General features: G+C 41.4%; 1 long non-coding RNA gene across 1 annotated transcript in view; it reads left to right on the top strand.

Annotated features, from left to right (window-relative positions):
* The window catches only part of LOC125918578 (uncharacterized), a 129,505-nt gene that overhangs the window by 111,587 nt on the left and 5,166 nt on the right, over positions 1 to 12,752 (top strand). Inside the window, exon 3 of the long non-coding RNA XR_007456484.1 lies at positions 1,184 to 1,325. This is a non-coding gene — a long non-coding RNA (uncharacterized LOC125918578). The remainder of the gene's footprint in view (positions 1 to 1,183; positions 1,326 to 12,752) is intronic.

Below are 12,752 nucleotides of genomic sequence, written 5' to 3' on the forward strand. Positions count from 1 at the left end.
TAAAGATTGAAATGGTTTTCGTATTTTGTACTTTGTGTCATGCTAGTAAGGAATGAGTGGCAGTCTACCGTGTGGTGAATATTGATACTGAGGTTTGTCAGATGCAGAAGCCACTGTTTGATGTTCACCTAGACAGGTTAGGAAGCCTTTTCCAGAATTGATTTTGCTCCCATAGTTCATCCTTCTGTTCAGTGTTCCCGTGGAAACGCTACATATGTCTGCTCCATTCTCTTTTATGACCAGCTTTCCATTCTGTAGCTGTGAACCATTACAAATTGGTATTTACTTGTCTTTTGAGAATTTATAGGGAATGTATAATCCACTAATAAAAGAAAATGGGCCACTTTTATGATTTCTTATTTCAGTCTGCATATTTAGTCCTAGTATTGAATTTCAGACAATATTTTAAGGCTTGATCGTGTTGATTTTTTTTCCTTTATCAAAACAAAGAAAAATAAGCCTATTTTCTGTAATTAAAAAATAAAGCCAGTTTATCCTAGGCTAATCAGAGACAAAATTACCCAAACTGCTATGACCGAAATCTGGATTTCTTTTCTAACAAAATACTTCAGATTAGTGGCCATTGTATTTTAATTTCATATTATATTGTGAAGTAAATGCCATAGATTCCTTAAAAGCTATTGGACTTGTGCGTTGCTGGCAACACACCCATCATTTCTGACTTCAACGTCTTAACCACGGCATTCCTCGCTGCAGTCCTAGATTCATGTGTTTAAAACATTATATTCATTTGCTAATCATCTGTAGATTCTTTCATGGGTATGGTCTCACCAAGTATTTGACTCACTTAAATTGAGATATTCCTGCTGGGTTTTTTTTAAGTGATTTCCTTCCTTCTTAATTTCACTTTTGTTTTTAGTATTACTTGTGTTTCAGATGCGTTTTTAATTTCTAGATCCAATCTTACATATTAGAAACATCTCGTTTACTTGCTTTCAATTTTTTTAAAAGTTTTACTCTCTTGAATCACTTTTGCTTTCTTCTGTTATTTTTAAAATCCTAAGATTTTAGATCCCAAGATCATCTGAGTGTCCATAACAAGTTAGGCTGTGTCATGTATGTGATGACACACGGGTCACATCGGGCCTCCGATCTGTTTTCTAGGCCATGCAGCCTTACGATGTGAATTTTGAGAATAATGTCTAAGGAAAATGTTTTGCAGGCTATCCAGAAATAAGGAGCCTTTGGAATGTGAATGACACCACATCATGTATTCCACCAAGAAGGCAAGTAAGACCGGTTCTCGAGCGACAAGGCATCGCTGAGCAAAGAAATCGACAGTCAGGAGCCTGGCCTGCACACAGGTGAGTCTTGAGCTGGCAGTAGCATGTAATCTTAGAAGGATGGCAATATGATTTTTTCTCAAGAAAGCAATTTTTTACTGTTTGTCTGTTTAACCAGAGTTTTAATTCAAGTATTCATTTACCTGTATGAAAGGAAGGACTGTAAAGCAGAATACAAACTAAGAAAATACAGAAATGTGTACTGGAAACTCTAGGAAATGCTCTAGCAATAGGATGTCTCCATGACTTAAGAGATACAGACAAATCAATTAACCTCTGGAGCTCTATGTAGCACGAAAAGGAAGTAGAGAAAAAGTTGGTAACTCCAGAGAAAGTCATGGCCAGGTCAAAACTAACAGTCATTGGCCAGTGCTGACTTGCAGCCTCCCTGGCCAAACACAGTCTGGGTCAATCCTTGCTCTCAGAAGTGCCTCTCACCCCTGCTCAAGGAGAGGGCTGCCCTTTTGCCACCAACGTCTGCAGAAGGGTATGTAATTGGTTTGATTTATGTGTTGTCCACATCCTGATTGATAATGGCCACTGAAATGACCTCTGAAGCTTCAATTCTGTGATTCTAAAAATAACAGAATCAAACAGAAAGTGATCCAAGGAAGTAGAACTTTTAAAAAACTGAATACCAGAAAGTAAATGAGATGTTTCCAGTTGGTTAGATTGGCTCTAGAAATTAAAAACACATCTGAATCTTGCTCTCGACCACCCATGGTTGGACAGGGGGGCATCTTTCATGATGAAGCTTGGTACTCATGGCTGGAGATATTTTCCATCCACATCAACAATATCTCAGGCAGGAGTACGTAGAAAATATAGAAAGTGATATTCCAAGCAGTGCTAATTAGTGGCTTACAAGGAGCTACTATTTGTCCGTCATCTCTTAAGGGTATGTGGGTCATGAGGAGCTATATGAAAGCAAAATTAGGTCTCTGCAGTTGAAGTCCAAATTCTATACATATCTCCATGCTTGTAGTCCAACTTGAGTTTCAGAAGAAAGGGGCCTAAATTTACTGTTTTGCTGTGTTTGCACCCAAAATCCGGACAAAGTATGTGTATGCCTTGGACAGTGGTGTTACTCTTTTCCTGCATAGAACATAGGTGATAAGGAAACACAACTTCATCTCAGTTCGGGGGTGGTCTCTGAATAGACTAAGAAACCAGAGCAGCCCCATCAACTCTGCCAGGACTGCATCCAAATCCAGGTTTACATCAGGCCATACCAGCAACCCACTGGTCCATCCCAGTGGTCCAGGGATGGACATGACACTCACATTGGCCTAAAGTGTCTGAAACAAAAGACTTTCGTTCCATGGTTAGGAGAAACATTTTCTCTCTTTCACTGAATGATGTATGAACTCTTTAGACTAGAAGAGTTCTTTCCACTTTTTTGGCACCTGATTTCAGATTGCTGACATAATTAAAGTTTCAGCCTGTTTGTTTTCATTAACTGTCGCACATTCTGGATCTGTCTAATTGTTTCTCACAGTTACGTTCAACTTTAATGCATTTTTGGTACGAATACTCCATAAATGATTGTGTGTATTTCTGCAGAGTCAGCACTCTGCCAAAGTGAGACTGCTTTCCTTCATTCTGACACCAATCGTAAGTTCTGGATCCCCCCAAGACAACAGTCAGGATTGATAATTTGCTAGAACTCACACTGAAAGCTGTTATACTGAGAGTTGTGGTTTGTCATAGCGAAGGGATAGAGATTAAAATCAGCCAGCAGAAGAGTGGTCTGGGAGCAGTGACCAGGATACTCCCAGGCCTAGAGCTTCCCGCCGTCCTGTCCCATGGAACTGTGGGCAGGGCTGGCTTCTCCCGGCAATGACATGTGACAATACACATGGAGTTTTGCCAACCAGGGAAGCTTTCTGAACCTGGGTGTTCAGAAAGAACCTTGGTGTTCAAGGTTGAACTTGAGCTGATACCACATGGCTCATAGCCCCCATGAAAAATTACACTTAGGCTATCAGTGTGGCCAAGGCCCCAGGTAAACAGAGATAGTTCTATCAGACAGGACATTCCAGGGGCTTAGAGATGACCTTCTAGGAGCCCAGGGCAAAGGCCCACCCTCTCTGGGTATGGTTGGTCCTTTACTACACAACTCCCCTTCGCCCGCCTTTAGTGATGTTGAGTCTCTGGCTTTCTTACAGAAAAATGACCACATTTGTCTTAGCATCTACAGTTAGTATAAATTTTATATGAAAGATACAGCGATGGTATCATTCTGCATATGCCTAATGTTTGGAGGATCCAATGTTGCGTTGGGATTAATTTAAAGAAACAAGCGATTCATCCTATAAAGCCATAATTTTTCGTATTTTGTACTAATTTGATAATTCCTTTTCCCCTTTGATCTACTGCTGTTTGGACCTTATTAAGAAGTTTTGCAGAACTGTTTATTCTAGCTCTGTGAAGAATGCTAGTGTTTATTTTGTTAGGGATTGCTACATGAATGTGTAGTTTGCTGTGGGTAGTGTGGACATTTTAACAATGTTTATTCTTACAATCCATGAGCATGGAATGTTTTTCCATTTCTTTGTGCCTTCTCTGATTTCTTTCATAAGTTCTCTATAGTTTTCCGCATACAGATCTTTTACATCTTTGGTTAGGTTGATTCCTAGGTATTTTATGGGTTTTGGTGCAATTGTAAATGGGATCAATTCCTTGGTTTCTCTTTCTGCTGCTTCATTATTGGGGTATAGAAGTGCGACAGATTTCTGCATGTTGATCTTATGTCCTGCAATTTTGCTGAATTCATGTATCAGTTCTAGCAGCTTTTTGCTGGTCTTTAGGGCTTTCTCATAGAGTATCATGTTGTCTGCGAAGAGTGCAAGTTTGGCTTCTTCCTTGCCAATTTGTATGCACAAGAAAAGACCCCAAATAGCCAAAGTAATGTTGAAGAAGAAAACCAAAGCTGGAGGCATCACGATTCTGGACTTCAGTCTGTATCACATGTATCACAAAGCTGTAATCATCAAGACACTATGGTACTGGCACACAAACAGATGCATTGAAACAGATGTTCAATGGAACAGAGTAGAGAACCCAGAAATGGACCCACAAATGTATGCCTAACTCATCTTCGACAAAGGAAAAAAGAATATCCGATGTGAAGAAGACAGTCTCTTCAGCAAATGGTGCTGGGAACACTGAACAGTGACATGCAGAAGAATGAATCTGGACCACTTTCTTACACCATACACAAAAATAAGTTCAAAATGGATGAAAGACCTAAATGCAAGATAGGAAATCATCAAAATCCTAGAGGAGAAAACAGGCAGCAACCACTTTGACTTCAGCCACAGCAACTTCTTACTAGTTACATCTCCAGAGGCAAAGGAAACAAAAGCAAAATTGAACTATTGAGACCTCATCATAGTAAAAACCTTCTGCACAGTGAAAGAAACAAACAACAAAAACCAATGAAATGGGAGAAGATCTTTGCAAATGATATATTGGATAAAGGATCAGTATCCAAAATCTATAAAGAACTTATAAAGCTCAACACCCAAAAACAAATCATCCCAGTGAAACAATGGGCAGAAGGCATGAATAGAAGACACTTTTCCAAAGAAAACATCCAGATGACAAACAGACACACGAAAAGATTATTCATCTTCAGTGAAATACAAATCAAAACCACGATGAGATACCATCTCACACCTGTCAGAGTGGCTAAAATTAACAACTCAGGAAACAACAGATGTTGGCAAGGATGTGGAGAAAGGGGAACCCTGTTACACTGTTGTTGAAAATGCAAACTTGTGCAGCCACTCTGGAAAACACTATGGAGTTTCCTCAAAAGAGTAAAAATAGAGCTGCCCTGTGACCCAGCAATTGTACTGCCACGAATTTACCCAGAGGATACAGGAGCACTGATTTGAAGGAATACATGCACCCCAATGTTCATAGCAGCACTTTCAACAATAGCCAAATTATGGAAAAAGCCCAAATGTCCAGTGACTGACGAATGGATAAAGAAGATGTGGCACATATATACAATGAAATACTACTCAGAGATCAAAAAGAATGAAATCCTGCCTTTCGCACCAACATGGATGGGACTAGAATGCATTATGCTAAGCAAAATAAGTCGGTCAGAGAAAGCAAATACCATATGATTTCACTGATATGTTGAATTTAAGAAACAAAACAGGTGAGCATAGGGAAAGGGAATGAAAAATAAAATAGGATAAAAACAGAGAGGGAAGCCAACCGTAAGAGACTCGTAAATACAGAGAACAAACTGAGGGTTGTTGGAGGGAGGTGGGGGGGGATGGGCTAAATGGGTGACAGGCATTAAGAAGGGCACTTGTTGGTTGGGATGAGTACTGGGTGTTGTGTGTAAGTGACGCATCACTAAATTCTACTCCTGAAACCAGTACCATATGTTAACTAACTTGAATTTAAATAATTTTATTCTTAGAAAAGAGGTGCCATTTCGTGCCATTTCGTCCAATTTGCAGTGCCATTTAGCACAGAAGTCAGCTGATGGTTCGCTAAATCTGGTTCTCGGTGAGGCCAGTTATTTTCCCTTGGTGTTTCCATTGGTACTAACAATGTTATCGGTACTACTACAGCCTGAGGTGACTTTGGCGTGTGTGTGTGTGTGTGTCCTGTGTGTGCATGGCTTAACTTCCTGGCACACGTGACCACCAGTATCAGTAATCACAGTCTCCCCAACAATACCAGGATTGCACGCAGAGCATCCCATTGGTAGAGTCCTACTGAGTCACCAACAGTTGTCAGAGCTCATCACCATCATGTGACCAAAACGTCTCCCTCAGTGATGTCACCAGTTTTGGGGTTTTGGGGTTTTCTTGGCTTCTGTTTGACCTTTCTGGTTTCCAGAGCAGTGGTGATCTTGGCATCATGAAGCTTCACTCCTGCAGGGATCTGATACAATTGAGCAAGACCATGTCAGCTCTTTCTCTGAGCCTCTCATAAAGCATCAATACATTAGATTTGCCTCATTGCATCACCCATTTATTTATGCTTTTACCCTCAGCTACTGGTCTTCCTTTTCTCTGTTTGTCTTTTATTTTTACCCAAACGTGTCCATTTTTGGAAGGGACATTCGGTTTCGCTACTGTGCTTGTCAAAGTACTAGTCTACCAAGTGCCCCTGCCTTGGTCCATTCCCATTCACATAGGGTCGGGTGTGTAGGAATGGAACGGGTGGCCTGTCCCAATCACCAGACAGCACAGCCGCGTTCCTATCAAACCCAATTTTGCCCAAAGGGGTCAAGTCGCAATCCACCCCACCAGGCCCTGGCACAAAAGTCTAAAGATAAAGTTAGTGGTGTGCACATGCGTGTGAAATATGCTGTGTATTTGTATGCACGCGTGTGTGTGTGTGTGTGTCCTGTGTGTGCATGGCCTGTGTACACGCGTGCTGTGTGTGTATGTGTACGAGCGCGTGGTGTGGCCATGCATAGTTGTGTGATGTGTGCCTGTGTATACACGTGCAAATGTCTGTATACACAACACGGACACGTTATATGTGCATATGTGCTGTGTGTGCATGGACACGGGGTGGGGGGGATTGCAGGCAGTGGTCACTTTGACGTTTCGATCCAGAAATAATTCTTGCGTGCTTAAAATAAAGTAATAATATTCTTCACATAAAGTTTTGTATCCTGATTTTTATTTTCACTTAGTCTATGTAATGAGATTTTTCTAAATTATCAAATAGTGTTATTATGGAAAACATAATTATCAGTTACTACATAATTACATGATATGAGTAAAGTATTCCTTTTTATGCTGTTTTTCTGTTATTGGAGGTCTGGATTGTTTCCAGTCTGGCTCTACTATAAAACCCCCGTGTGGAACGTCACTTTACAGATACACATTCCATTGAGGAAGCATCATTTATTTACTCTATTGACGTTAAATATGTGTTTCTAGGAGCTTTCCCTGCTCACTCACCATCTGTGCGCTCTCATCCTAATTTTCCATCATGTCCGAAAGCGCCTGAACCTTGAAATTCCCTACAGCAACTGTCCTCAGCGCCTCATCCCCGGCACTGGCTTGCGGGAGTCATTTTTGCTAATTCTCATCACAAATTTTTATACACTAAGTCTTCTCTATTCTATCTGTTTGTAAGTTGAACGAGGGCGGGGCTACTCTCCAGTGTCCTTCCCTGTCACGTAGAGTTTCGGGAATAGTGCTGCGCTCGGAGTAAACGTCTGACGGACCCCAGTGCCCCGGCAGCACCTGCGCCGTGGAGAGAGCGCTTCCCGGCTCGCACCTGCCAGCCCGGCAGGCCCCCCCCCCCCCGCGCCCCCCGGTGCTAGTTGAGTCCTTCGGGCAGAGTTGACGTTGCAGTTGCACATCATGCACCTGGCAGTGAGCATCCTTGTGGTCCACCTTTCATTCCTTTCCGCGGAACGTTTGGATCCGTGGATTAACCCACAGTTTCCAAACCATGTTCCTTGGGGGGAAATAAAAGATGACTTACTTCTATTTCATTATTAGAAAAAAAAACTTTCCTCTGAGTTGATTAACTTCTGCTCACGGGTTATAAATCTTACACCAAGTTCCCCAGGAAATTTAAATAAACACCATATACACTAAGCTTAAATAGTACATACCGTTAATAATATAAATGCATAATAGCTAATGTGCTTGTATCCACAATACCCTCTGTCAAGTACTCTGCCCCTTGAGAACACGGTATTGCAGGGGCGCCTGGGTGGCTCAGTCAGTTAGGTGTCCGACTCTTGATCTCAGCTCAGGTCGTGATCTCACAGTCCGTGAGTTCGAGCGCCACGTCGGGCTCTGTGCTGACAGCGTGGAGCGTGCTTGGGATAGTCTCCCTCTCTCTCTGCCCCTCCCCTGCTCTCTCTCTCTCAAAATAAATAAATACTTTCTTTATTTTAAATATTTGTTCTTTAAGAACATGGTAGTTTAAGCCCATATATTGTTCTTACGTTGTCCTACACTGTTTCAGACAACTTTGCCTCTTCTCTTTCCTTGCCAGTCCTGCCCTCTGCCTCCAGCTTGATCTGTGTTTCTCTCAGTGAATTATAGGAATAATATCATTTACTACCCGTGGGAGTACTAACCATATTTTTAGGTAATAACTTTTTGTTGTTGTTTAAAAGCAGTGCTTTTACAAGGCTGGATAGAAAAAGGTCAGCAAAAGGTTAAATCAGAGACCTCTTCTTTTTCCCTCTTCTTACAAGAACACCTGTCCATGAGCACTAATTTGTAGGAGGAAACCAAGATAGAAATAAAAGGGATAACTCCAGTCAACCACCCCCCGCCCCACCACCCCGTGCACGTTCTCTCTAACCACGCAAACTCACGAGGTTTATGTGCACATTTTAGCTCCCTCGAATCAGGATGGCTTCCCACCCGAGGAGCGAAACCTCTTTTGTCATTGTTGTTAAATCACACCCCTTGCTTTGGTATGCCTCTTCTAATTATCATTAACTCTCTCATCGCAAGTATGAGAATTTCATTTAATACACAACACACAAAGAAAACAAACGCAATTCAGAGACAGCTAGAAGCACCGGGACAGAGACGAGTAAGTGCATCGTCGATGACAAACCTACTAAGGGTTTTCAATCAAATCTTCTCCTTTTACCACAGATACCTTTATTTACACAGCGTCTTAATTTATTACTTCAATTTATTTGCTGGCCTATTTTATTTGTAGGCTTAGTCTAATTTTAACACTGTCAAGAATAATTCAAAGAGAATCGGGTAAGTCTGCTTAGAAGAAGGAACCTACGTTAATCTTTTCTGACATTAATAGAATTAGACCTTATTAATTCTGACATGATTTATTTCATATTGTGTAAATACTAAGTGCAAGCATCATGTTCTCATTGAAACAAGTGTTTTACATGCTTCGTATGCTGCGATTTAAAACATGAGTTGAAAGCAAGCCTTGAAAACAATTTGAAATTACTTAAATCTTGTCAAACTTAGAGAGATTATTACTGCCAAATGGGGACAGGCTACATGCCGAACAAACAACGCTCACGGAAGTGATCCAGGCAGGAGGCGGGGGCAGAAATGGAGGTGAGTCCTTCTTACGAAGACACAAAGCAGGTGCCGACCGGGCTTGCTGGGCTCTCTGGGGTCGTCGAAGCAGGTAGTCAAAGAAAAGTCTTCTCAATATGTGTCTTCAAGGTGTCTTTATTTTCTTCATTTTATATCAGGAGAACTGAAACTCAGACCAGTTCATATCTGGGCCTCGTTCAGTTGCTCTGTTTGTCCTTCAGGAAGGCATGTTGGTGTCTTGGTTGGGGCCGCGGCCTCCGGGTGTGCTCGGGAGGGTGGGCAGGGCCACGGGGACGGTGGAGGCACCACCTGCCTCCTGGGCTCCGCCTCACTCAACGGTGCCCTTTGTTCCGTCATGGTTCCTCTTAATGAAGAAGGAACTGTGCTTCCCATGGTTTGCCCAGATTCCTGATTGCCCGAGCGAGCTTTCAACAAAATGACCAGGCGCATGGTGGTGTCTCATTCCTGTCCTGCTTGCTGTCCAACAGCAAAGACGGACTTGTCCTCCTCTTTCCATCGACTTGGGCCAATGCCATCGGCTGATTAGCCAGTTGAGTTGGCCCAAACAGCTGCTGGCAGTCCTTTGGACATTTTTAAAGCACGAGAATGGGAGGGTTACATCTTTAGAGGACGTGGTGCGTCTACATCTAAGTTGCAGATGTGTGGAAATAGGCCTGAACTACTTTACGAGCACCGTAAGATTAAAAGGAAATCTTAATACTGGCTTCCTTCAATGTTAAGTGATCTATGTTGTGAATAATCCTTTTAAGAGTGGAAATGGATACTAAGTCTTTGTTCTTTTGAAATGAGAGCAGAGCTACCATTTCTCTTAAGCCTCAATTATTTATTTGCCAGAAACATATGGGGAGAATTATTAGACTAAGATTTCATGTTTCTAGAAGAGTTTACTTAGTAGCTGTCAATTGGGGTGTGAATCACACAGCTTAATATAGTGCATGAATGACTGAAAACAAGTGAAGGGGTTTGCTGCTTTTGTATAGATATTTTTTTAAGTTTATTTATTTTTTTTAGAGAGATGCAAAGACAGCATGAATGGAGGAGGGGCAGAGAGAGAGAGAGAAAATCCCAAGCAGGCTCCACACTGTCAGCACAGAGCTCGACAAGGGGCTCGACCTCACGCAACATTGAGATCATGACCTGAGCCGAAACCAAGAGTTGGATGCTTAACCAACTGAGCCACCCAGGCACCCATGCTTTTGTGTCTTTCATATACTATCCATGGTTATATTCAATTATATGTTGAATTATATATATATATTGAATTAACATACCTTGTCCAAAGTTCTCAAAGCATAGGCCAAATCAGAGTTTACGTCTATACATCATGTAGGGCTTCTATATAAAGCACTTATGTATTTAAGATTGTCTTTAAAAAGTTTGTCTTTGAAATGGCCATTCCAGGTATCAGTGGCAATTCCCATCTTCCTCAGTTTGGTGGCAGCAATGATGTTATAATGATGTAGAAACAGCACCAATGACCAAAGATTCAGTCCTTAGAAACGTGATACCCCAAATGGAAGATTTTACAAAAGGGAGAGCCAGTTCACTGGAAAACCAGTATTGTTGAACTGGAAGACACTGTAGGGCTCATACAAGCCTGACACGGAGCTGAATGCTGGCCAGGCCAGTGACTTGCCAAAGGTCACATGGCTGGACCTAGAACCCAGACCTCATCTTGAAGTCAGTCCTGCTCTACCACAGTGTATTTCCCCAATGAGCTGTATCTGCAAACTACCCTTGGATATTTTAGGACTACTGAGTTGAATAACACTATGGGGTTAGTATATATGTCTCAAAGCTATTTTATTTGTTGATGTGTTTATGAGCATATATCTTTCTGAAATCCATTTCTTAGTGCTACATAGTGTCTTCTGGCGTTTTTTCCTTCTTTTTTTCAAGTTTATTTATTTTTGAGAGAGAGAGAGAGCAGAGGAGGGGCAGAGAGAGAAAGGGAGAGGGAGAATCCCAGAAGGCTCCACACTGTCAGAGTGGAGCCCAACACAGACTCAAACCCACGAACTGTGAGATCATGAGCCGAAACCAAGAGTCGGGCACTTAACCGACTGAGCACCCCTGGGGTTTTTTCCTTCTGTTTCCATAGCACTTCTTCCCTTTACAGCATAATTTCTAACAGCTCTTGGTTTCTACCACATTTTAAAAAACAACAGATGAAAATGAAGGTGTTCTCTTGTTACAAAATTTTAAATGACCCTTTGAGGGACTGGGGTGTATTATGAAGCCTCCATCACTCTTCGAGATGTTGGTTTCTGTAGGTTGAGCTCAGTTTATTTCCTTTTAAGTTAATGCTACAGGTCTTAGGAGAGACATATGCTTTCTTTTCTCTTGGGTGGATGCTTAGGAATTGAACGGCTTTGTCATATGCTAGGTTTATGTTTAACTTCTAAGGAACTGCCAAACATTTTTCAAGGCAGATGTACCATTTTACGTGCCCGCCAGCAGCAGAGAGCTCCCGCTGCCCACATCCTCATCAACATGTGGTATGATCACTCTTTAACTTAGCCATTATAGTGGGCATGTAGGGACCTCTTATTGTGGTCTTAACTTGTATTTGCATAATGATGAAATATGCTTAACATTGTTTCATGTGTTAATTAGCCATCCTTATACAATCTTTGGTGAAGGGTCTTTTCAAATCTTTGCCTTTTTTTTGTAATTATTTTGTCTTCTGGTCTAATTATTTTGTCTTCTGGTAAGAGTTCTTTATATTTTCCAGATACAGATTTTCTCTTGTACATACATTTTTCACACATATTTTCTTCTAGTGTATGGCTTACCTTTTCATTTTAAGTGTCATCTGAGGAGCAAAAGTTTTTGTTTCTGATAGGCACACTTTCTTGATGTGTTTTCCTTCATAATCCTTGCTTTTTATTTATAATTGAGAAATATTTGCCAAATTAAAAGTCGCTAATTCTCCCCTATGTTTTCTTTTAGAATCTTTATGCGTCTAACTCTTACATTTAGATCTACAAATGTTCATAGTAGCTTTACTTGTGATAGTCAGAACTGTAAACCACCCAAATGTCCATCAGCAGATTAACACATAAATACATTGCATATCCATACAATGGCATCCTGTTCAGAAATGAAAATCACTGATGCACCCAACAAAGTCGATGAATGTCAAAATAATTATGCTGAGTGAAAAAAAAGTGATCCCGAAAAAGAGTACAGGCTGTGTAACTCCATTTCTATAAACACAGAAAGTGCATGCTAACGTACAGTGGCAGAAAGCAGATTGGTGGCTCTCTGAAGAGGGGTGAGAGAGGGGAGCAGGGAAGGGGGTGTATGAGGCACCACAGACGGGCACAAAGAAATCTGGCGGGAGCCAGATGTGCTCATTATCTTGATTATGAGAATGATTTCACACTTA

This window comes from Panthera uncia, chromosome B4 (genome assembly GCF_023721935.1).
Source record: "Panthera uncia isolate 11264 chromosome B4, Puncia_PCG_1.0, whole genome shotgun sequence".
Classification (NCBI taxonomy): Eukaryota; Metazoa; Chordata; class Mammalia; order Carnivora; family Felidae; genus Panthera; species Panthera uncia.